Raw genomic sequence first — 27,528 nt, forward strand, 5'->3', positions numbered from 1 at the left:
AGGAAACCAAAAAAAAAAAGAACCTGCCTATAGAAAGTTTCTATGGTGACAAGGAAGCTCAAAACACAAAAAGACAAATGTCAAAACAGCTGCAAGCAAAGCCTCAAAGAAAACCATGAATTGGGCAAAACCCCCCAAAAAATTCCTAGAAGCACTCATAGATTTCTAAAATTATATAAGAGAAGTAAAAGAAAAATTTGGAAAAAATGACAGTGGTGCAGAAAATCATGAAAAATGAGTCAACAGCTTAGTTAAGGGGTCACACAAAAATACTAAAGAAAATAACACCTAAAAAACAGAATAGGCCAAATTGAAAAAGAGGCATGAAAATCTGAGGAGAGGGACTCCTTAAAAAGCAGAATTGGTTAAATGAAAAAAAAAAGATATTCAGAAATCCACTGAAGAGAAGAACTCCTTAAAAAAAGATTTAGCCTAATAGAAAAAAGTACAAAAGTTCACTGAAGAAAATAATTCCTTAGAATTTAAAATTGGGTAAGTGGAAGCTAATGATTTCACAAGATATCAAGAAACAATAAAACAAAATCAAAAGAATGAAAAAATAGATGAAAATGTGAACTATCTCATTGCAAAGACAGCAGACCTAGAGAACAGATTCAGAAGAGACATAATTTAAGAATTGTTGGACTACCTGGAAGCCATGATCAAAAAAGAGCCTAGACATCATCTTTCAAGAAATTATCAAGGAAAACATCCCTGATATTCTAGAACCAGAGGGGAATATAGACATGGAAAGAGTCCACCAATCATCTCCTGAAACAGAACCCAAAATGAAAACTCTCAGGAATACACAAATTCCAGAGCTTTCAAGTAGAGGAGAAAATATTGCAAGCAGCTAGAAAGAAACAATTCAAATATCATGGAGCCACAATCGTGATAACAAGATTTAGCAGCTTCTACATTAAAAGATTGAAGTTTTGGAATATGATATTCCTGATGGCGAAGGGGCTAAGATTACAGCCAAAAATCACCTACCCAACAAAACTGAGTATAATAATTCGGGGGTGGGGGAATAGATATTCAACAAAATAGAAGACTCTCAAGCATTACTGATGAAAAGACTGGAGTTGAATCGAAAATTAGACTTTCAATTATAGGACTCAGGAGAGGAATAAAAAGGTAAACAAGAAAGAGAAATCACAAGGGATTCAATAAGGTTAAACTGTTCACATTCCCACATGGGAGGATGATACTTGTAATTCCTAAGAACTTCATCATTATTTTAGCAGTTAGGAGAAGTATTCATAGACAGAGAGCACTGGTGTGAGTTGAATATGATGGGATGAAACCTAAAAAAATAAGATTAAGGGATGAGAAAGAAAATGCATTGGGAGAAGGGGAAAGGGAAAGATATGCACAAATGAGCTTTTACAGTGAAGGGAAAGATGGGGGAGGGGTGAAGGGAGGAGCACTTAAACCTTACTCTCATCAGAATTAGCTCAAAGAGAGAATAACGTACACAGTCAATTGGGTATAGAAATCTATCTTACCCTACAAGAAAGTAGAAGGGGAAAGGCATGAGGGGGCAGAGCTAATAGAAGAGAGGACTGATTAGAGAACACAGTGGTCAGAACCATTTTGAAGATGGACAGGGTGAAAGCAGAGAGAAGGATAAACAGAGGGAACATAGGGTGGAGGGTATTGCACTGTAAATGTAACAATGAAAAATATTTTATAGCAAGTTTATGTGATAAAGGCCTCATTTCTCAAATATATAGAGAACTGAATCAAATTTATAAGAATACAAATCATTCCCCAATTGAGAAATGGTCAAGAGATATGAGCAGACAATTGTCAGATGAAGTAATCCAAACTATGTATAGTCATATGAAAAAAATGCTCTAAATCACTGATTAGAGAAATGCACATTAAAACAACTCTGAAGTACCACCTCACACCTATCAGATAGGCTAATAAGACAAAAAAGAAAAATGACAAATGTTGGAGGAGGTGTTTGAAAATGGAAACACTAATATACTGTTGGTGAAGTTGTGGACTGATTCAACCATTCAGGAGAGTAATTTGGAACTATTCTCAAAATGCTATAAAAGTACACATACCCTTTGACCCAGCAATACCACTACTAGGTCTGTATCCCAGAGATAAAAAAAGGAAAAGGTCCTATATGTTCAAAAATATTTATAGCAGCTCTTTTTTGGGGGGGTTAAAGAATTGGACATTGAGGGGATGCCCATTAACTGGGGAATGGCTAAACAAGTTGTGGCATATGACTCTGACTGAATACTATTGTACTGTAAGAAATAATGAGCAGGATGCTCTCAGAAAATCTGGAAAGACTTACACAAACCGATACAAAGTGAAATGTGCAGAACCAGGAGAACATAGTACACAGAAATAGCAATAGCATACAATGGTTGACTGTGAATGACTTCACTATTCTCAGCAATGCAATGATCCAATGCAATTCCAAAGGACCTATGATGAAAAATGCAATCCACCTCCAGAGAAAGAACTGATAGAGTCTGAATTCATATGGAAGTATACTTTTTTAACTTTATTTCTCTTGTTTGTTTGGGGGGGGTGCTGTATTTTCTTTCACTACATGGCCAACAGAAGTTTTACATGGCTGCACATGTATAATCCACATCAAATTGTTTGCATTAGCAATGGGGGGGGGGAGGAAATAAGGGAATTTGGAACTCAAAAATTTTTAAAAACAAATGTTAAAAATTGTTTTCCATGTAATTGGGGGAGAGGGGGAAATTTAAAAAAATATGTACTGAACTGTGCCAGGAACTAAAGAATTTGTATAGGTGTAGAGGAATGAATAAGGCATTCTAAAATGAGAGGGGAGGTGTTATAGTACTGACAAAAGCTCAGAAACAGAAATTAGATTCTCCTCACAGGATCATAGATTTAGAAATAGAAAGGATCTTAGAGGGCTAGCTAGGTGGCTCAGCAATGCTGGATTTGGAGTCAGAAAGACCTGAATTAGAATCTTGCTTCACACACTTAGTAACTATGTGACCTTGGACAAGTTCCTTACCCTCTCTCAGCCTCAGTTTCATTATCTGTAAAACGGGGGTGATAATAACACCTACCCTCATAGGGTTGTTGTGAGGATCAAATAAGATAATACTGTGAAGTGTTTTTTAAACCTTCAAATGCTATATAAATTCTAGCTAATAACCATTAGAAGTTACAAAATTATGCTTCCTCATTTTACAGATGAGGAAACTGAGGCACAATCAAGACTAAATAATCTGCTCAAAGTCAAATGGTAATAAAATTGCAGTGCCAAGAATTTGAGCATGCATCCTGTAATTCTAAATTCAGTGCTTTGGAGGAAATAAGAAATATGCCAAGATTTGAGTGGAGGATTTATGTGAGAGCGTAGAAAGAAATAATGTCAAATAGGTAAGATGGAACCAGTTGGCAGAGGGCTTTGAATGTAGACTGGGTAGGCTGGCCTCAATGCAACAGGCAATTAAAAGGAAGCCAGAATAAGCAGGAAAGTGAAGTTATGAAAGCATATCTTTACCGAGATTCTTTGGGTCAAGATGTCCAAGCAACTCAATTACACATGACTCAGTGTGCAGTTCCCAGTCTCCTAGATCTCTAGCCAATACCAAAGCTGTCTGAGATGTGGAAACATCTGGATCTGTACATCAAAGGCAAAAGAAAAAAAACAAGATAATCAAGCTGCATTTCTATTTTACCATGAAACTGTGATTTCAATGAACCTCACACACAGGCGCATGTGTATTGCTTGCAAGACAGTGAATGGCAGGGGAAAGAGTGCTAGACGTCTGATGGAGAAACCCAATCTCAATCTCAGCCCTACCTGACATTTTTCATGTGACCTCCGGCAAGTCACTGAACTGCTGTTAGCTAGTTTCCATATCTGCAAATTGAGATGACATTTAGACGACCTAATTTACAGAATTTTTATGAAGAAAAGACTTTTGTAGACTTGAAAGAGCCATGGAAATGCCAACTACTATTATGATGTGTCAACCTCTCTGCAGGATTTATTGTTGGATTTGGAATCCAATGCTTACTAATATCAAATATGCCTCAATTTTAAGAACCACTGTTCTCAAATCTAGTTTTATTTCAGTATGAGCATAAAACTGTAAATCAGAAAAAAAAATATTTACTACAGAATGACTAAGATAAAGTATGTAATTAGGTTTGATTAAATAAGTTTATTAAGAAATACATAATTCTAAATAAACTGTATTTAAGAAAAAAGAAAAGCATTGCAGCAAGTTTCTTCCAAAATGCTTTTGTCATTAAGATTTATTTTTCTTTTTGCATTCCTGGAGAGTTAAGGAGGAGGAAAACAAGCCAAAGACTGAGAGAAGTTATTATTTTCTATTATATTAACTTATTATTAATTAAGATCCAGGATTTTCAATTCTTCATTCAGGGACCAGCCTCTATAGGCTAATCAGCCAGTCTCAGAAGAACTTGGCTGATGGAGGAGATCACCCTACTGCTTTGGGTAGATTCTCCTAGATCTTGGGCAGGACCCCACCCAACTAAGAAACCTTACTTCTGTTTAGAATATAAACAGAATCTCTTCTGCTGTGGCTGCCATTGGGGCTCTGCGCTGCAGCCATGGCCATCTGATAGCCCAAGGCTGTGGGCCTCAACAAGGGCCACAAAGTTACCAAAAACGTTTCAAACGGCCAAACACACCAAGTTTGTGAGAGATATGATCTGGGAAGTGTGTGGATTTTCCCCTTATGAGAGGCGCGCCATGGAATTATTAAAGGTCTCTAAGGATAGGAGAGCCCTTAAGTTCATCAGAAAAAGAGTGGGAACTCACATCTGGGACAAGAGGAAGAGAGAGGAGCTCAGCAACATCCTAGCTGTCATGAGGAAGGCTGCTGCCAAGAAGGACTAAACTGGACCCTGCCAATCTTCCCCACTTACCCAATAAATATTTGACAAACAATAAAAAAAAGAATACAAACAGAATCTAACCTAGGTGAATTTCTGCTCCAAAACGTTGAGCTTTTAACCTGGCACCTCCGCATTGGAGTTTAGAGTGACCCAGCTCATGAAGGAGAAAACCAACCAGAGTAGTCTGGGTAGAGATAGATTCCTTTGTCCAGATTGCTAGAGGCATCTGGAAGTTGTAAGTGGCAGAACAGGGATTTGAACCCAGGTCCTCTAACTCCAAAGAGAGCTCTTTCTACTGCACTACTCCATCCCTATAGTGTTCATATAAACACTTGCTTGTATAGATATTCCAGTCTACAATTTAAGAAAGCTTTGCCATACTTAATACATTCACAAAGGCAAGAACCTCAGACCAAGTTTCACTTCCCATTTGACCATGCACCTGTCTCCTTGCAATCTGTCTCTCCCACTCACTTAATTTCCATCTGTTGCTCTTGGAACAGGAATCAGTTTAATACTATCATTACTTCTGGAAAGACCATATCAATTGAGTCCCGTACATTTCCATTCACCCATCATCCCTTTTACTTCCCAAACCAAAACACCTTTCTATGGCCAACACTGCCTAATACATGTTGTCTTTGCATACAACAATGCAAACTCCTGAAGGTCAGGAAGAGTCTTTATGTGTATTTGTACATATTAAGCATTTAATAAAAGTTTTTAATTGATTAATTTGTTTATATTCCTAAAGAGATCCTAAAGAGATAAGCACTTTTGGGAAGACAATGAAGACTTACACTTTATAGCAAGGTTCCGCCCCATAAACAATGCTATTACCAATTTAAAAGACAAAAAATATTACAGTAAAAATCCAGAAGCATGGAGCAGTAATAGCACTTTATCTCCTAACAATTAAAATGTTGGAAAGTCTGAGGAAAGGTCACAAAATAAGATTCAGAAGTGGCACCCTAGAAGGGAATATAAAATAACAGAGATGGACAATTATTTTAGCTCTGGTTCAATTCATAAATGATATGCAAGTATCCAGGCCGAGGAGATGTGACCCCTAAGGAACTGAACTGGTCTATGTGGCAGAGCTAAAGGCAGCTCTGCCTCACACTTGCCTGGATCTTCTAGCTCCAGAGCATTTGTCTTTTCTGGTATCACTGAAAAAAAACGGAACCAAGAACACAGTATGTGGTTGTTTTTCCATGCAAAGTGGAACACAATGTTTCACAACTGAGCAGGTCCCAAAGGGGGAAGGCAATGAATGAATGAATGAATGAATGAACGAATGAAGAAAGCATTTACTGTATATTAGGCACTGTGCTAAGTGCTAAGGATACAAATATGAATAAGTAAGCCCATCTCTGCCCTTGAGGAGCCTACATTCTAATGGGAAAGGAGAACATATAAAAGGGAATTTGGAGTGATGGGGGCACAGTGACAAGGTTTGAAAATGGCCGAACAGGTGGTGTGGAGGCCTGGTTTTATGCAGCATAAGGCAAAAAAGCTCACGTCAGAGTCTAGAGTTCCACAGTTTCCAAGGGAGAAGGAAGAAAATGGCCAGAGTAAAGGCAGCATGATTTGGAAATAGTTAGCCTTTGCGGAGTTTGACATAGTATTCACTCCTAGCTCCAATGATGCTAAGAACTTGACTCTCACCAACTCAGAACATTAATAAAGAGCTTTTTTCTCTCATGTCATTCCCTCTACGCACCATACCTCCAGAGCAGACGCAGACTAAGTGAAAGAGACCAATTGTTATTTGTTCTCATGAGTCTGGAAAATGTCCAGACACATCTCCTTGCCAAAATTGGTTCCCTGAAAATAGGAAATCATACTGGACTCTTCTATCTTTATCACTTTTCCTGCCCAAGTAGAAACAGATCCTGGGTCATGTCAGTGCTACAGATAGGAGGTATCATGGACCTCACCATCACTGCTACCTCTATGTAGTACCATGAATGCAAGTTGGGGGTGCATGGAGACATGGAAAAATGACAATGGATGGAGTGATCCAAGGTGAATTTAAATATTTTACTGGTCTTCGGTATAATTTGAGCTAAAAAGCCAACACACCCAACGAGTCAGGGTAAGAGGGAGATGGAGTCAGAATCATCCTAGCTGTTCCCTATTTTCTATTAGTAATACTTTTGCCAAAGTGGAAGTTAGCATCATGAGTTGAAACTCTGTACTTTTTTTTTTCCAAAGGAGGTGGGAATAGGGGAAAAGAAATGGAAGAAGATTATAAATGTTTTCCCTGGGTCTTTTTATCAACAACAAAATGGTGTACTTAAGAAAATTAAGAGAATAAATGGTGTGCTTGGTTGAGAACCTGACAAAGAAGAATTATAAACAAATACTTGAGCAAGGCAGGTAATTTAAAATCAAAAATGGTCATGAAAATATCACCATTCTTCTTTCATTACCATGCCAGCTTCCCATTAGTGAGATACACACTAACCTGAGATCATATCCAAATGTCAATAAAAGCTTCTTGAAGTCTCAGTGGAAGCAATAAAGCTTGCAAGAAAACTATTGTGCTATTGAATTTTTAATGTACCTACAACCTCTCCTTTCTTTATTAGATTCTTTGAAAGTACATTTTAATTCATTGTTACAGCCACTGACTCATATCAAGGCATCCCAAATAAATAATAGCCATAGTATGGTTGTTCTCCGTAGTCTGTTCGCTGAATTATCACCATAACACCCTTCAGGGTAGCACCTAGGCCATTTATTCAACATCCATCAGCTATAATGGGGAGGGAGAAATATAGGCAACCTGCTGAGACATGACTGGAAGCAGCTGTGTCACGGCAGAATGGCCCATTCGTTGTAGTCACTAGTACTATCCTCTCTATAAAGAAAGTCTTAACAACCTAAGAGATTATTTTAAAGGTATGTGGAGCTAAAACCAAAAGCGTGCTTATAATAAGTCCTGGTATCTCACTAATATACAAGATGTTGTTTTTAACCAAGTCCTACCCCGATGCCTCATTGTGGCATGGTAGAAATCCAGGGTTCTTGAAGGCTATAGTAGTGAAACACAAAATCCAAAAGGTCCCATTAATCAGAAAAATCTTAGAGTACAGACGATGGACTTCAATTTAAAAAAAAAACACACTGATTACACGCCTTGCACAGATGATACACTACTCTGCTTCTCAGATACTCAGTTCAATTCAACGTTTATCGAACAAGGCCCATATCCAAGGCACTGTGCTAGGTGAGAGGGACACAAAGAAAAATGAAACAACCTGCCTCCACTGAACGGATTCAGCATAAAGATAAATGTAATGTACATACAAAGCAAGAGAGGAACTACTAATAACTAGGGGGAGAAGAGGGAGGTACCCCCTCGGGAGAAACCAGCCTATACCTCATAAAAGAGGGAGCATTCAAGCTGTGCTTTGAAGGAAGATATTTGAGGATTCCATAACTAATACCCTCATGCTACCCTGAACTCCTCCAGGAATGCCACAGCCCACAGCACATCCGTACCTTCTTTTCCCTTTTCCTCTGTCCCATCAAAACTTATCAGTTCCATATGCCCTTTGATCAGAGTGCTGCTGGGTAATGGCTAGCTAAAGCAATAATACATTAATTTTATCAGGGATCTATAATAGTTACTGCCCTGGGAGAATAGGACCACTAATGCCAGACCATATGGTATATGGACATTATCAACTAAATTCCCCCATGGTAACACTTGGTATCCTAGGGCCCTGCACTGACAATTTCTGCAGCCCCAGGTAGACACATATAGGCAATGAAAAACTTCTCTTATCACACCGCAGAAAACAGACATGGTCACTGGTTATCCAGCCAAGTTAACCAGGTCCTTGAAGAAAACTCAGAAAAGGTGCATAGCTATCTTTGTAGTCCCAGTACCTACTGCAGTACCTTACAAATAGAAATAATCATGATAATAATAACTAACACTTATACAGCACTTATTGCCAGGGACCGTCCTAAGTGCTTTACAATTACTATCTCATTTCATCCTCATAACAATCCTGGGGAGGTAAATGCTATCATTATCCCTAATTACAGATGAGGAAACTGACGCAAAGAGAGGTTACGTGACTTGTCCAGGGTCATATAGCTAGTACGTGAAGCCAGGGTCTCCCTGACTCCAGGCCCAGTACTCTATCCATCTGGCTATCCCGCTTAGCGGAAGCTTAATAGATATTTGTTGAATTGAATTCCCAAGACGTAGTGGCCACTTCTCTAAGGCTCCTTCCCTGTCTTTTTCATGCTTTAACCTTTCAAATCTATACTTTGGTGCCACAAAATGGTAATGGTTTCTTAGAGCATAAAGTACTCCTTTTTTTAAAATCATAACAGCCCTCTACTTCTGGGACCCCATTATATGGTAGAATTGCCAGCATGGGCCCTGTAGCTATCAGGTCCAATCAGCAATCACATTCTTGCTAATCCCTAATCCAAATCTGAGATAAAGTGTTAAGGGGAAAACTTGACAATATAAGTAAATGTAGGCTAGGCACTTCACAATTCAGCTCTTCAATTGAATTTCAATTTACATGTGAAAGTATAACTTTAAATTGCAAACAGGAACCCTAAGATTAAATTTCTTTTACATCAGCTTAAATCTCTCTTAGTCAACGATAGGCACCTATGTTATGAGTTTAAGTATTAGATATTAATTTTTTCAGGCAAAACCAAGGTTCTGTTCATAAAATATAGAATAAGAAATTTTAATCTCTGCTTTTCTTCAAAAAAGCACAAAGGTCTATTGCATAGTCTATGATTATTATTCTTTTTTATAATATTTAAGCTCGATATAAAGAAAAACTTTATCAATAAAGGCATTCAAAAGTGGAATGAGCTACATAAGAAGTAGTGGCTTCCCTTCATCGGAGGTCTTTAGTCAAGGCCTAATGACTACTTGCCAGGTACGAGAACAAGGATCCTTAATTTGGGTACAAGTTGACAGAGAGAAAGCCTTGAAATCCTGTGATTCCAACTAGATCTACTGACCCTCTTGTCCCTGGATATTTGAATCTGTCTTTCTGACCGGATTTCTCTGATATAATTAAGCAACTTCAGCACCTGAGTAATATGGAATATTTTATGGGAAGCATAAAGCCAGCACTCATACAAAACACCTTCCTTTTGGCATGACTAGTTTACAGAAAATGAAATACTATAGCAGCCCCTCAAAACCAAAAATATTTTGTATGTCGAGGAGATCATTTGAAATATACTCAAATATTATATTTTCATCACAATGTGTTGATTCTCACTAACATCCTTGGTACCATTTTGAAGAAAATCACAAAACCAGTCAGGCATGAGAAATTAAAAGTCCAGGACTTCCAATATAGGAGCAATTATGGAAAAGTAAGAACATTACTGCATTGCATTAATTAATTTCCATGCCGGAAAGCAATTTTGAATTATGTCACCAAAATGGCTAAGATGTACATAACCTTTGAACCATTGATTCTAATGCTAGGAACTATACTCCAAGGAAGTCACTGATAAATAGAAAGGTTATTTATAAATGGAAAAATATTTATAGCATTTCAATAATAAGCTTTTCGTGGAAATAAAGAACTGGAAACAAGATGTCAATCTATTGGTAAATGGCTAAACAAACTGTAGCATATGTATATAATGTCACTATGTCATAAGGACTATTAAACGTGATCTATACAGAGATGTATACACAGAAAGATTTTCATGAACTGTTGCAAAATGAAATAGAACAAGGAGGGGTGGCTAGGTGGTGCAGTGAGTAGAGCACCAGCCCTGGAGTCAGGAACACCTGGGTTCAAATCCAGCCTCAGACACTCGACATACTTACTAGCTATGTGACCTTGGGCAAGTCACTTAACCCCAACTGTCCTCCTCCAAAAAAAAATTAGAAATAGAACAAGGAAACAATATACACAATGACTACAACAGTATAAATGGAAAGAATGATGCCTAAAAACTAATCAAAGATGAATGTTGCAAAATTACAGAGAATAAATTTGGCCTAAAACTTGAGGCAACTACGTGGTACAGTGGATAGAGCACTGAGCCTGGAGTCAGGAAGACCCTAGGTCAAATTCAACCTTAATTAGCCAGTCAATATATAAATATTATATATAAATATTTATTGAGCACCTACTATGTGCTAGGCAAAACACTAAGTGCTGGAGAGACAAAGAAAGGTATAAAACAGTCCTTGCTCTCAAGAAGGTCACAGTCTAATAGAGGATACAATATGCAAATAACTATGTACAAACAAACTATATAGAGGATAAATTGGAAATAATCAACAGAGGCAAGGCACTAGAATTAAGAATAGGGAAAGGCTGCCTGTAAAAGGTGATATTTTAATGGGTGCTTAAAGAAGCCAGGAAAACAAAGCCAGGGAAGCAATGTTAGAGGAAGGAGAAAAGTCCAGAAATAAGGGATATTGCAGCATTACCAAACCCCTGGGGATTTTTCCTCCATTTAGTCTGAGGTTGAAGGACTCCTTAACTCATAGCAGTGATAAGTAAAGAGAGGCTTATGGCAATCTCTCTCATTTCCCCTCCACCTTAGGCAATGTGATTCTCCCCCTCCAAAACAAAAACAGGTTTGGATCTTTGCTCTTTTTTGTACATCCTTTTCTATTCTAAGTGCAGGAAATAAAGTTTGATTTGGTTCAGGAACATGAGCTAAGGAAATGTGGGAGTCTAAAAATCCAAACCAAATGATACAGCCAGCCCAAAATCAATGCCCAGAGGGGCATAGGGTCAATCCTCTAGCCTATGCATTGCAGCTTTTAATTCGGCAAGACTAATACTAGATTAGAATTGAGCTAAACTGCGAATCTAATCCCTCTGTCCCCAGAGAAGGGCTGTAGAAGGGAATTATGCCCTTAAAGTGGTGGGTGAAACGTTTAATTGTTTTGGTTATCTCTTTGAAGTAAATATTTATTTGCAAAGTCCAGTCCAATAGTAAGTAGTGAAGTGGAACCAAGGTACTAGTTACTTGGGCAGCTGAAAAGGAGGGGAGAGAAGAACAGAGCCATTGATGGCTTGAGACAGTGGCAGAGAAATGAGACTCCCCAAACCTTTCAGCATACCAGAAGAACCCTAAAGATGGTAAAATTGAATAGGCCTGACCCTGAGAAAGTGGGACCAGAGTCATCCATGCAGATTTTCCCATCTCTTTTTTTCTTTTTCTTTTTAATTCTTTGTTATAAGGGATGGCTTCCTAGGAGATGGAGAAGGAAAGATACAGGGGAAAATCTAGACAATGTTAAAAGACATCAACAAGAACCTATTTTTCCTAGGAGATGGAGAAGAAAAGATACAGGGGAAAATCTAGACAATGTTAAAAGACATCAACAAGAACCTATTTTTAAAAAAAACTCCAAGAACCCTAGTTTATTGTTCAAATCATAAAGCTTCATATCACCTAATTGATTAAAAATTATTAACCTGTTTTCAGTTTATTAAAACTCTTAGTTGTCTCTCAAAAAAACTGTGTATGGTCCTATAATTCTCTTATTTTAGAAAGAGGCTCAAAATCCTTGATGCTTCCTACCAGCCAAACAGCTGCCTACCCCCTTTTACTTTCTGATTTCTTATGATATATATGTGACAGTTTAGCTTAGCTGATAAAGCAGGATGCTAATGAGGACAGGCTATATTTTTTTTAATCCCTGTACGAACCAGTAAGCATCAGCCTTTTCCATGGCGACAGACAATACCACTAGCCCCTGATAGCTATCTCCCAAGGGACAGGATAAGAGTGTATAGTTCCATTAGCACAAATCCATAACCACCGGGAGGAAAATCATGCCAAGTGCTAGTTTTAAAGCTTGAATATCAGTGAGGGAACCTCAAAATATGAGAGTTCATGCTCAGAATGTGGGGAAGAGAGCAACTTATCTATTCACTAGATTAAGTCAGTAGGAAAGCTAAGATGCAGAATTCTTAGCACCAAGATTCTCCATGAAGTCTCCAGAGGCCCTACCTAATAATTACAACTTACCTTTATATGGCACTTCAAGTTTTGCAAAGTTCTCTAAATGCATTATCTCACTTTATCCTTACAGCAGCCCTGTGAGGTACATACTACAAATGTTGTCAGTCGCATTTAGGAAATGGAAGCTGAGAATAATTTGTCCATACTTGTACATAGCAACTTGTAAATATCAGAGGTGAGATTTGAACCCAGGCCTCTTCTGACACAAAGTCTAGCATTCATTTCCCTGTACCTTTTTACCTCTAGGATTTAATGATAACTCATATTTATAGAGTACCTTAAGATTTGCAGAGCATGTTCTTTATAATAAGCCGGTGAGAGAGAATAGACAAGTATTGTTATCCTTATTTTATAGTCGAGGAAACTGAGACTCTGAAACTTTAAGTGACTTGTCCAGGATGACACATCAGTAAACGTGTAAGGCAGGATTGAAGCTAAGTTTCCTGACTCCACGTGCTCTCCTTCAACTACACCATGCTGCCTTTTTATTCCCAAGCTACTTCCCCCACACAAACATTATAGAAAGAGTATTGTCATCAAAAGTGAATTGAGGGGCAGCTAGGTGGCGCAGTGAGTAGAGCACCACAGTGAATAGAGCACCGTACCTGCCCTGGAGTCAGGGGGACCTGAGTTCAAATCCAGCCTCAAATACCTGACACAGCTTACTAGCTCTGTGACCTTGGGCAAGTCACTTAACCCCAATTGCCCTGCCTTTCCCCTCCAAAAAAAAAGTGAATTGGAATGATCACCAGAAGATATGGCTCAACAATGTATTAGTTTTGTGGCCTCAGGCCAATTACTTAAGTTTTCTCCAAGTCTCAATTTCCTCAGATTAAAAAAAGGAAAATAACACTAGTAACTTTTTTTTCTAACAGGGTTTTTGTGAGGATTCAGTAAGATAATGTTTGTAAAACTAATTTGTTAAAGTGTTTCCATGTCTCTGAAACAAAAAAAAAAAGTTAAGGTACTCTCTAGAACACATATACATGTATTCAATGAGATGATGTATGAAAAGTCCTTTGTAAATTTTTAACACTATAATTACTAGCAACTATCATTATTATTTGTATTGCATATAAAATGAATAATACTTGCTCTAGCTGTCTGATGAAGGCCATTCTTTCTTATAAAATGAGCTTTTCATTTATTTTATTAATGTCAAACATAATTTCATGGTTATTTCATTTAGAAGTTTCATGAGAAACCTCCACTAAAGCCTGACCCTATGTCCCATTGCCTAGTCATGACATGCTGGTGATCCCGACCTCTCAAAGTTTTTGACTATTGAGTGCAAGTTCTTGTGGTTCCCGTTAGGTTGAAAAATGTTTTTGTATAGGCCCAGGGAAGTATATAAGTGTAGTCCAAGGACCAATCTACCTGGAGGGCTATGAAGACAGGCCACAGGAAGGTGAACTTTTCAACCACAGCAAATCTTTTTTTAGATGGTGACGCATTTTTTATGTTATTTCTGTCCATAAAACCCTTGATAGTGCAAGATAGAGTTAAATGTCAAGGAAAGGTGCTACCTAAATCAAAAGTCCAGGTCTCAAAACATGTGAAGAGAGAGAACATGCTTTTAGTGAGGGAGTTTCTAAAATATTAATAGGTACAGGATAATTGTTTGTCTTTTTTTTAATTAGTCACAGCAAATTCGAAAACTACCACATTATAGACGGGTTGTAAATTGCATTATTAGAGGAAAATACCTATGCCAGTTAATTAATGGATCCTTGAAGTATAGAGTGAGGAAATTTCATGACCTAATGCTTAAGTCAAGAGAAGCACCCAGTTATAACATCCACTTAAAACACAGTGTTCATCATAACTCTTGTTCTCCTCCTCACAGTCAACTGAGTAAATAATTATATGAAATCAGAGTCAGTTAAAATTATTTCCTGACTAACTGAAGCATTCCAACTTTTAAAAGTAACTTTTTATAAAAACACAAATAGATTGACAAATGTGAGTGAGGGATTGATTACAGATGGCCTGTTTCTTCATTTTACAAATATTACTGCCTTTGAGAGTTCTTGGATTAATAGTATATAAGAGAATCATACTGGAGGTTGTAGTTTATACTTATTTAAAATGTATTTGTTTACTGTCCCTAAAGGTGAAATGAGATTGAAAACTTGGTTTAGATCAGGACTCCATTAACTCAGAGATCCATGAATTTGGGTGGTTTTGGTGGGGGAGGGGGTTTACATTTTTATAACTGAATTTCTAATATGATTGGCTTCCTTTGTCATCCCATTATTTTATTTTATGCATTTAAAAGTATTATTCTGAAAAGGGGTACATACATTTCACTAGAATACCTAAGGGGCCCATACAAAGGTCAAATATCTCTGATTTAGCCCATACTAACGAAACCTCACAGAATGCTTTAAATAAGCATAAGGTCTTCATGAGAATCCCCCCTTCTCAAGCAAGTTATTAACAATCATGTGAAAAAGTTCTCTAAATCACTAATAAAAAGAGAATTGCAAATTTTAAAAACTCTGAGGTTCCTTCTCATACTCATCTGACTGACAATGATAAACAAAAAACTAGCAATTGTTGGAAGGGATGTGATGGGGTAGGCACACTAATTAGCAGGTCTATGAATTGGTCCAACCATTCTGGAAATCAATTTAGAGCTATATTCAAAAAGCCATGTCCTTCAACTCAGCAATACCACTTCTAGGCCTTGTGTTCCTAAGGGGTCAAAGAAAAAGAAAAAGAGACTCATGTTTTAAAATATTCATAGTAATAGTTTTGTAGTAGCAAAGAACTGGAAACTAAGGTGGCCCCCATCAATTGGGGAATGGTTTACCATATTATGGTATGTGGACAAAATAGAATATTATTGCTTCTTAAGAAATAACAAAATAAACAAAAGTTTAAAATGATATAAAGTTTCAGAGAAAGCAGGGAAGACATATGTGAACTGATGTAGAGTGAAGTGATCCCAGAACCAGAATAATTTATACAATAAATTATAAACAAAAACAATTTTGAAAAAATAAGATTTCTGATCAATGATCAATCTCTATTCCAAGAGCTCAATGATGAATTATTCTTCTCACTTCTTGACAGATAAGTGATAGACTAGAGATGCCAAATAAAAAACATTTTAGATGTGAGCAATGTGTGAACTTTTTTCCTATGATTATTAGTTATAGGGGAGGATTTTTGATTTAGGTGAATGGAAGAATTAGAGAGGGGAGAGAGGAGATGTCAAAAAAAGAATTTTTTTAAAAAGAGAATCAATGAAACATTTTTAAAAACATCAAAGAACAAAAGGATGTTCAGAGGGATACAAACAAGCAGGGCAGTTTTGGATTGAAAGTAATTTTTTTTAAGAAAAGTTATGAGGAGCCAAAAGGTAGAGTGGAGGCAACCAAACTTTCTCAATTATCCCCTCTAAACAACTTTAAAATAATACCTCAAATCAAATTCTGGAGTGCCAGAACCAACAAAAGGTCAAGGTGAGACATTCTTACAGTCTAAGACAACTCATGATGTCAGAAAGAGACATATGTAACACTGGGGTGGGGATGGATAAAAGCCCATGTGGCAGCAACACCAGTGGTGGGCCTTGGAGGCAACAACAGGAGGAGCAGCCACTTCAGGACCTCTTAAGCTATAGACAGTAAAAGGATGTGACAACTAGTGAGAAAGAGATTCCAGACACCACTGTGCTAGCGGCATTATTTAGCTACTCCATTGCCTATACTCACTTGTAGGCCAGAGTCACAGAACACAGAAAAGTAACTGTAGTCCCATAGGAGCAGAGACCCTGAGGAGCAGTGCTACTTGCTTTACTAAGGGATCAGAGGACCTGAAGAACACTAACCCTTGCTGTCCCAAGGAATTAGTGGCTCTTCCTAGGTAAGGAAGTGCAGAACATGAGAGCTGTGACCACACCTCTCTTTAAATCACACAAACTTGGAAGTATCAAAAACTTCCAAAATCCTAGAACAAGCTGTGAAAATAGCAGTGCAAAAAAAAGCCTGAAGCTTGAGACAATGCCCTCCAACCCCAGGAACAGAGCTGAACTTTAATCTAGCTTCAAAGTCAAGAAGTAGGCCGGGGGAAAAATGAGCAAACAACAAAAAAGGAACCAGAGCTACTACTGTGATAAGGAATATCAAGACACAAAATCAGAAGACAACTACAATGTCAAAACAACTACAAGCAAAGCCTCAAAGAAAAACTTGGCTTGCATCCAAGCCCAACCAGAATGCCTAGAAGACCTAAAAAAATTTTTCAAACTCAAGTAAGAGTGGTAGATAAAAAAATGGGAAAATAACGGAGAGCAAGGCCATAAAAATATGAAAATTCAATTAAAAGTATGGTAAAAGAGGTACACAAAAATACTGAAGAAAATAGCACCTTTAAAAAAATTAGCCAAATGGTGGGGAAAAAAGGCACAAAACTTCACTGACGCAAATAACTACTTAAGAAGAATTGGCTAAATGGCAAAAGAGCTACAAAAACCCACTGAAGAAAGTAACTCCTTAAAAATTAGAATGGGGGGCAGCTAGGTGGCGCAGTAAGTAGAGCACCAGCCCTGGATTCAGGAGGACCTGAGTTCAAATCCAGCCTTGGACACTTGACACACTTACAGATCAAGAGTTAAAAATTATTTTATAAATGAAATGAGAGTCTTATGGGAAACAACTGGAAAAGAAATGAGAACGCTAGAGGAAAGTTTGAAAAGAAATAGAAGCTCTGGGAGAAAGAATTGGGAAGGGAATTAACAACTTGGCACAAAAGGTACAAAGCTCTTTCAAAGCAACAGATTTCTTAAAAATTAGGATGGGCCAAATAGGAGCCAATTATTCCATGAGGAAAAAAAAGAAATATTAAAACAAAGCAAAAATTATTTAAAATAGAGGAAAATATAAATTATTTCATATCAAAAGCAATCAACAGGGAAAAAAGATCAACAAGAGATCATCTAAGAGTCAATGAATTGCACATGTCTTTTAGAATCAGAGATTCAAGTGGGTATTGAAAGACCCCACTGCACACCTCCTTAAATTAATTCCCAAAAAAAGTACCAGGAACATTATAGCCAAAACACAGAACTTCTACACCAAAGTAAAAAAATACAGCAAGCAGCCAGAAAGACAGAATTCCAATACTGAGGCATAGTCAGGATCAACCAATAATCAGTCAATCAAGATATTTTACATGCTAGCCACTGCACTAAGCACTGGATCACTCAAGATTTAGCAGCCACAACTTACAAGGGAGTAGAAAGCTTAGAAGTTTATATATTTTTCTAGATGGCAAAAGTTTTAGGTTTACAAGCAAGAATAACTTAACTAGAAAAACTGAGTATAGTCTCATGAGGGGAAACAGACCTTTAATGAAATAGAGAACTTCTGAGTATCCTTGATGAAAAAAAAATTCAAAGTGGGAAATATTGTTCATGCATGATCATGAAAAACTTGAATTGAACTTTTCTGCCTCATTTTGCTTTATTTCTTGGTTTGGTTTATCAAAATTCATTATCAAAATGTGCAGAGTCCAGACCAAGAGCCTCACTACACAGTGGAGGTCCTTTGACTAATGTCTAAACTATCCAAGGTGGCTTGAATAGTTTATATGTGAAAACACTCAGCTTTTTTTGGTCCAGAGGTAGAGGCAGTTCTCTGAGGAATGTGATTCCAGTCAATTTATATGTCCTGGATGTGAGAGTCTCCCTAGCGCCCTAGGCCCATCTAAGGATGTTCATCCCTTAAATCTATATTAAACATCAGCAAGCTCTAAATAAATGCAGAATAGGTTTGATGTTTTTTTTTTAACAAATATCTCCAAGCAACAGCAGCCTCACCATTACAAACCTATTAGGCTTCACCTTAGGCCAAAATTTAGCACAAGTGAGATGAAATCGCCAACCATTTATTTGGTCATTAATGCTTAATTAAGCATTTTATTATGTAAAATTTCTACTGTAAAGGTCCATTAGTAACAATTAGTCTTCTTTCTTTACTAATTTATATGCACCTGTTTCTAATTACAATAGTACTGTGTCAGTTTCAGAAACCCTTTAAAGTACCTTAGTTATTTCTGCACGCCCAAAGATTAGGTCTCCTGTTAAGAAAATATCTTCAATTTATTTTGCCTCAAATACATTTCTTATTTTCTCCTAGAAAAGATGCTTTGAACTCTTTTCCTATGCAAATATGAATCTTACATCACGTTCCTATTCTGAAGATCCATATCTGACTAAAGGAAATTAAAATATCTAAACAAAAAGAGCAGAACAAAGTATGGAAAAGGACATTTCCCTTTTTTTAATTTGTCATTTTCAGATTTTGTCCCATACTCCAATCCAGAAAATTTGGGATCTTGGGATTATAAGATCATAAAGCTAGAAGACCCTCAAATGCCATCTAGATCAACCCCTTCATTTTATAGGTGAGCTTAAAATAAGACTGGCATAAACCAATGTTAATATTTTTTTAAATTTATTTATTTAACATATTTAGTTTTCAGCATTGATTTTCACAAGAGTTTGAATTACAAATTTTCTCCCCATTTCTACCCTCCCCCCCACTCCAAGATGACTTATATTCTGGTCGACCTGTTCCCCATTCAGCCCTCCCTTCTGTCACCCCACTCCCCTCCCATCCCCTTTTCCCTTCCTTTCTTGTAGGGCAAGATAAATTTCTACGACCCATTGCCTGTGTATCTTATTTTCTAGTTGCATGCAAAAACTTTTTTTGTTTGTTTTTGAACATCTGTTTTTAAAACTTTGAGTTCCAAATTCTCTCCCCTCTTCACTTCCCACCCACCCTCCCAACATTTAAACCAGAGTGGAAAGATTTGGTCCCATCACAATCAAATGTGATCATGAGCATAAAAAGATTGCAAATTTCAAGTGTTATGTAAATGTTAGCTATTATTTTTCATTCTCATGTTCAATGAACTTTGGATAGAAACTATCAATCTGACATCCTACTATTGTTCTTTTAGGCTTAATATTTACCAGGCTATTGAGCAAGTGGCTAAAATAATTGATTTTTGTAATGGGATAAAAGTATTGACAAGCAAGGTCATCTTCTGCAGATTTACTAAAAAAAAAATGCCTTCAGGAAAACTCCAGTAGCAGACAAAATGGAAGAGATTACTGGTGTGCATTTCTTCCTGTAGCCACATGGTTTTAATTTCTTCTTCTAGGTCTCTATATTTTGAGAACTTTTCACTCTACATAGTTTGGAAGTTAAAAAGGTTCAGAATGGCAACATCTACTAAAAACATTGTTATTAAGTGTTCATGGCTCAATATTGTCTAAATGATTGTAGGCAACAGCTTTGTCTATATCATCATCATCATCATCATCACCCAGATGACCTAGAAAAGCCTGTCAGCCCACAGCAGTCCAGGGTGTCTGATTACGCTCAGGTGGTAGAGCTATGTGTCCAGAACCAAAAGTAGAGATAGCAAAGATCAACATAAAGAGGCCAAAGGTAAAAAAAAATAGTGAGATGACAAGGTAGCTAAACTAGGAGTGGTTAATCAAAAAGAGTTCTTCTTTGGAGTCAAAAGGCATGGGTTTAAATTTTACCTCTATCTTTCCTACCTGTGTGACCTTGTACAAGTCTCTTAACCATCCTGGGCCTCATTTACCTCACCTATAAATGAAAGTATTCTGGCACATGTTAAACAATCAGTGCTCCAAAAACAAATGAATATAAGAATATACTTTTTAGTTTAATATGTATTGTTAACACTTATCTTCATCACTTTCTTAAGTATAGACAATCAAGAAAATAATAAATCAAGCCTTGATTTGCAGCATTTGCTAATTTCTAAAGAATAAATGCTCACATTATACATTTAACAATCAGCTCTCACAAGCCAGCTATAGATGCCTCCAATATACCGCTGCCTATAAACCAATGAGATCAGAATAAATGACCCCTAAGATGTGTTTCAGCTGTACACAGGATCCTATGAATTCAAGCTGTATTAGTATATAGAAGCAAGCAAATCAGAGTAGAAGTCAGGCGAGAACAAAGTGCCATGAGCCAAAATATGAAAAAAGGCAAGAAAAATCAAATTAAGGCAAAAGTTGTATTTCCAGGTAGGCAATAGTTTACTATATCAAATCTTTTACAGTAAGTAAATTCATACTAGCCATATTCCCCTCCACTGCTTAAAAGGGAAGTGATGTTAAGCTATGCTCCCCACACGCAATATGGATCAATCCAATGACTCTCAGTCTATATAGATACGTCCCATGAAGGAAATGATGTTGCATGCTTTGGCAGTACAACAGCAAAATCAAATCACTATTTCTTGAGGAAAATAGAAATATCGTTGTGATAATCAGTCTTTTGTTATTAATCAAACAATGAAATTCAGAGAATCTCAGTTGGAAAAGATCTCAAACCCAATCTAGTTCTACTCACACGGTTGCAAGAATTTCTTCTACAACATACCTGGCAGGCAGTCAACAAGCTTTTGCTTGAAGACCTCCAGAGAAGGGAAACCCAGTGCAATCTAAGGGGCCCCATCTCACTTTGAAATAGCTCTAATCGTTAGGAGGTTTTGCCTAACATCAAGATTAAATTTCCCTCTTTGCAACTTTGTTGTATAAATTACAGATCACCTGATAAGTTAAAGTCCTAACATACATGTTTGTCATTATACAATATAAAACATACAGTATAAATATAATATGCTTTTCCTCCAATGCTCTCTCGATTTTCAGCTCCCTTCTGTATGTTGTCTTCTCCCATTAGAATGTAAGCTCCATGAGGGCATGAATTATTAGGTGCTGTGTGTTCACATTATATAAAATTATGTGGTGAGCCTGTGTGGCTCTGAATAAGTCATTTAACTTCTCAGCACAACCCTCTAAAACCATAAGTTGTAAAGAACGTACGACCTTACGATCCAATGACACTGGACTTAATGTTCTTCAAATACAACACTTTCTATCCCAAATTCATGGCTTTTGATTGGCTGTTCCTCATCCTTTAGATCTCTACCCCCTTGGCTTCCCCGTTTTGTTTTATTTTTTTTCAAGAAATAACTCATCTCAATTTCTGCAATAAATTTCTGCAGTTCCCTGGATTTCTAATGTCTTACTTCTGAGCTTACCTCCCATTTAAACTGTATAAACTTTGTATGTATATGGGGGGGGGTGGAAGTGGGGATGGATTCTCCCCTATTAGAATGTGAGCTCTGGGGCAGCTAGGTGGTGCAGTGAGTAGAGCACTCACCCTGAAGTCCGGAGGACCTGAGTTCAAATCCAGCCCCAGACACTTGACACACTTACGAGCTGTGTGACCTTGGGCAAGTCACTTAACCCCAATTGCCCTGTCTTTCCCCTCTCCAAAAAAAATTTTTAAGAATCTAGAAAAAGAATGTGAATTCCTTGAGGGGAGTGATCATAGTTTTACATATATCTCCAGTGCTGATCCTGGCACATAATAAATACTTGTAACAGTAAAAAAGAAAAAAAAGAACCTGTGAACCTGTGTTGGTAAATTGGATGTTTCCTTATTGGGAGTTTCCTAAACTAATTAAATCACAAGCCTAGTTCAAAAAAAACCTTGCTAACATTGTTCTATGCTCATGTACCTCTCCACTGCAAATTATACATAAGTGCTATCAATGCACTATAAATTTGGACACCTGGGGTGAAAATTCCCATTGTCCAGCTATGGTTATGGATCTATCTAGCCTTACCAAAAACATCAGGGAAATGTTAGGACCAAAGAAAGATCATCCTAAGCAAACTTAGCTGGGCCTAGCTTGCTGCAGGCTCCTGCATAACACAAATATAGATTGCTGAGGAATGCCTGAAAAAGCTTGTAAGTTTTGCTAGAAGAAGCAATATCAGTCTACTTTGTAGTTGGGGAAATGCTGAGGCAGGAAAAGCACTAATTATGCTTCTGAGTGACATTTCTGTACATCGCAGCTCCCCACAAAAGGGGATTTTTCTCAAAATTAAAAGTGTTTCAGATTAAGAAAGCACTGAAGTGCAGGTATGGCTGCCAAGACATTTCATGTCTTCAGGGGAAGCCAGGAAGGAGAGGCTTTAGCAGAAACTGTATGCCTTCCAAGCAGTTACGCATGAAGGGCACCACATCCCATGTACTCAGACACATCTGAACTCGATGGAAATCCATGCAAGCAAAATATAAGTATAACTGGCCCTGCCAACATTTTTACCTTCTCTGTAATTTTTAGAAGAGTGTTACAGAAATGCAGTGATGTGACCACAGTAATGGGATTTATAAGTGAAGTGGAGGAAGAAAGATATAACAGATGACTGGCTTGAGGGCAAAAACAACCTCAGAGAGAGATTAACAGAAGTGGGCCAATGTTGGGGAGGATGGACAAAGGTGTCTGTGATCTTTTTTAATTCAGTGACTTTATAACTCACATCATGACAACTACTGTCTGTAGGCCAGGAGTAATCAAAATACTCTAGCAGTTGGCTTTTGGAGGAAATTAGAATGGGCATTCTAATTTTTAAATAGGGGAGGAAAGAATCTGTCCCTAATCTTTTTTAATAGAGAGGCTTTTTTTTCCTTTTTCTGAAATCTTGAGATTATGAGTTTAAGGACAGAGACCCATCCTGACGGAATATTGCCTGAGGAAAGTGGCTGAGAGGATGTCTTTGATTTCTGACTCCATTTTCCTGCCTGAGAATGAGGTGTCTTGGTGGCAGCCAACTTGGAGACCTACCAGGAAAAGTCTCCAGATGTAGCAATGAATAATAACCACCTCATGAGGTTCTAGTGGATTAAAGCATTTCTCTGTGCCTTAAACCCCCTTCCTATCCTCCCTGCAATTCACCTTATCATACCAGGCAGGGAAAAAAGCAAGGGAAGGAGATGTGGGAACCCCCCCAAAATCTAATTGACTCCTGTATTGTTGCATTGGCCTCTAGGATGGAGAGAGGGAAAGATGAGATTTTAGTAAAATGTCACCATTCCACCTCCATTTTTAAGCCCATTCAATTCTCCCTTTCCTTCTTGGAATTCATTCACTTCCCTTGATCCCCTTACTCCCCCAGCCAGGGAGCTCATGAAACTCCTTTAGCTGTCAAAAGTCCCATGAATGATCAGAGAAAGCTGGGTAGGGAACTATGTCAGATGTCAAGGCCTGCGGAGGGGTCACGCCTTCAGGTAACAGAAGAAGGAGTCAACCAGAAACTTAGGGCATCTAGCATCAAAACAAGTCTGGGAGCCTCTATCTTCTCCAGGCCACACTCATGATCCTCCCAACTTTCTCTACCCTGCCACAGATGATTTTATACCCCAGAAATTCACTCTACCACTGGATTTCCCACACTGAAAGTATCCTCTGCTCCTGCAGCCCCTTCCTCTTATTAGCTAGTTCCTCCAAGAACCTCCATTTTAAGAAGAAAGTCCAGACCAGGAGCGGGGAACTTGTGGCCCTCTAGATCCTCAAGTGTGTCCCTTTGACTGAATCCAAACTTCACAGAACAAATCCCCTCAATAAAAGGATTTGTTCTGTAAAACTTGGACTCTGAAAAGGTCACACCCAAGGACCTAGAAGGCCACATGTGGCCTCAAGGCTGCAGGTTCCCCTCCCTGGCCCAGAACATCCATGTCTTCTCTCCACTCCAGGTTTACTCCCCATTCTTTGGACTTTCTCTACCATGTTCCTGACCATTGCTGGCAAGGACTGTCTTGGTTTTTTTCTGTTTGTCTTTATGTTTGTGTTTGAAGCAATTAGCACAGTTGCTGTTGCACAGTAAGTGCTTGATAAATACTTGTTGACTTTACTTGCCTCTTCACTGGCCTGTTCTTTTGGTCTCTACATAGTCTTATTCACTGTGCCACTTGCTTCTGCAGCCCCAGACATATAAGAATAACAATTCCTCCAATATATGAAAAATTAACAATTGTTAATAATAATAAATATTTATATAGCACTTTAAAGCTTCCTATGTATACCTATGTATATATATATATATATATATATATGTGTGTGTGTGTGTGTGTGTGTGTGTGTGTGTCTAAACTTATTTGTCTCATTACTACTCTATGAGGTAAATATTAGTTCACAGTCTTGAGAGAGAAGAAATTGATAAGGAGTAACCTGGAAAGACAAGTTAAAGACAGATTGTGAAGAGCCTTGAGTTCCAGACTAAGGAGTTTAAACTATCTTTTAGGCAACGGAGAACCACATTTAATGCGGGAATAAAACAATTGAAGCAGGAATTCAAAAATAAGAAAATTAATCTTTAGTGCACAGAACAGACTGGAGGATTGGAGGACAGACATCAGTTAGAAAGCTAACAATGATCTTCAGTGGAATTAACATATAGGATTGCTATTGAGTTCCAATGGTTTCAATTTTCATGGATGCAATGAAGCACACCTCTTTGCTCTCAGTAAGAAGGCAGGAGATGTGGAATACAATTCCCTTATAGTTCGTTTAGCTTGAATGTTTTGTTATAAGCCAGGATTCAAAGGGGTTGAAAGTGTTTAAGAGAAAATGACTGCGGTATGGAAACAAAAGGAAAAATTTTTTTTAATTACCAAGACTGCATCATTTTTAAGGTCTGTCATTTTCCAATTTACTTGTATTTAGTAAACAGAAGATAACTACATGACATAATGGGGAGCTAGGTGGCACAGCAGATAGAATACTGGACCTGGAGTCAGGAAGACAAATTCAAATCCAGCCTCACACTACCTGTGTGACTTTGAGCAAGTCACTTAACCCTGTTTGACTCAGTTTCCACATCTGTAAAATGAGCTGGAGAAGGAAATGGAAAATTCCAGTATCTTGGTCAAGAAAATCCCAAATGGAGTCACCAAGAGTTGAACATAACTGAAATGACTAAATAACAACAACCTAAGACTTTAAATAAACTAGTAAATAGAAGATGACTTCATGTCACAGTGTATAGATTGCCAGATTTGGAGTCAGCAAGGCCTGAGTTCAAATACAACCTCAGATATTTCCTAACTGTGTAACCCTGAGCAAGTCACTTAACCTCTGTCAGATTTAATGTCTTCATCTGTAAAATGTGGATAATAATGGTACCTAAAAAATTATGAGGATTAAATGAGATGACACATAATGCACTTACAAACCTTCAAATATTCTGTAAATGCTAGCTATTCTTATTATCAATAATCATATTTGAATGAATAAATCCAGCAAAGTGCCTTATTTTACACATACCATGAACTTGAGGAAAAATAAAAGTAAATCACCATGGCAAATTTCTAACAAAATGCCTTTTGGTATCAAATTTTTCTTTTAGAATTTTTGGAGGAATAAGAAAAAGCACTGAATTCTCTCATTAATTTTATGAACTCATTGAAGGCAGGAATTGCTTCATTTTGCCTTTATATCTCTAGAACCTAGCACAGGGTACATACGATTAATAAATGCTTGCTGATTAATCAATTAATTGGTTGGTATATCAGAGGCAGAATCTGCATACAGATCTTCCTGCTTCCAAGGTTGACCCTCTAACAACTCCATAGTAAAATGTCTTTTTTTTCCATTTCAAGTTAGCAGTTAGATTACTCTGGAATTAGACAGAATTGAAATTGAAATATTCAATCCTAAAAGTATAGGTCATGTTTAAAAGGAGGTCATCTTCATGATCGCCGTTAATAAGTTACAGGATTTGAGGGTTTTACTCCTGTAAGCAATGATGTATTAACAGAGATTCTCCAGCTAAGCTCCTTAAATTTCTTTGTTGGTTTTTCTTGAGAAGAGGGAGCACTCTATTTAGATTGTAATAAAATAGGCCTAAAACTGAGGCCTAAAATGATTCAAACCTTGACATAGAAAAATCATAAAATCAGAGCTGGAAGGTACAGGCCTTGAGGCCAGGGAGTCCAACTCTATCATTTTACATTTTACATTACCAAGGTTAAGTCGTTTGCCCAGGATCACAGAACTAGTCAATCCTGAAGCAGGATTTGAACCAAATCCAGTGCCCTAGATATTATCCATTCTGCCTCTCAACAATAATAATAACTGCATATATTATTTCATTTAATTCTCACAGAAATCCTGTGTTTTTGTTATTCAGTCATTTTTCAGTTATGTCTGACTCTTCATGACCCCATTGAAAGATGCTGGAGAGTTTTGCCATTTCCTTCTCACACTCATTTTACAGATGAGGAAACTGAGGCACACAGAGTAAAGTGACCTTCCCAGGGTCAACAACTAGTAAGCATCTGAGGCTATATTTGAACTCAGGTCTTCCTGACTCCAGATCCAGCACTTTATCCACTGCCCCATGAAATCCTGTGTGGGAAAAGTTATTATTATCCCTATTTTACAGCAAAGGAAACTGAGGCATCAGGCCACAATGTTAGGAGGTGCCCTAGGTAGGACTTGAACTCAAGTCTTCCTAACTCTAGACCCAACACTAATTTCATTCTTCTGTGGCCTTTGAACCATCAGTAGAATAATGGAAAGTCCTAAGAGACAGAATTCTGATCCTGACTGTAGAGTAACAAAAAAATTCTTGTCAGACTTAATTAGTTGTGGGAAAGTATTTAAAATACATTTATTCTGTGCAAGTATTGCTTTAAAATTGTCCCTTTGTAGATTTATCGTTGAATGGGACTTCAGTATAAAATAATCTGTAGATGGGGGGAGGGGTTGGAGTACTTATAA

General features: G+C 37.6%; 1 pseudogene; it reads right to left on the reverse strand.

Moving 5' to 3' along the window:
* Positions 1-12,940, reverse strand: part of LOC118836958 — a 29,704-nt pseudogene extending 16,764 nt beyond the window's left edge.
* Between the last annotated feature and the right edge of the window lie 14,588 nt (positions 12,941-27,528).

This window comes from Trichosurus vulpecula, chromosome 2 (genome assembly GCF_011100635.1).
Source record: "Trichosurus vulpecula isolate mTriVul1 chromosome 2, mTriVul1.pri, whole genome shotgun sequence".
Taxonomy (NCBI): Eukaryota; Metazoa; Chordata; class Mammalia; order Diprotodontia; family Phalangeridae; genus Trichosurus; species Trichosurus vulpecula.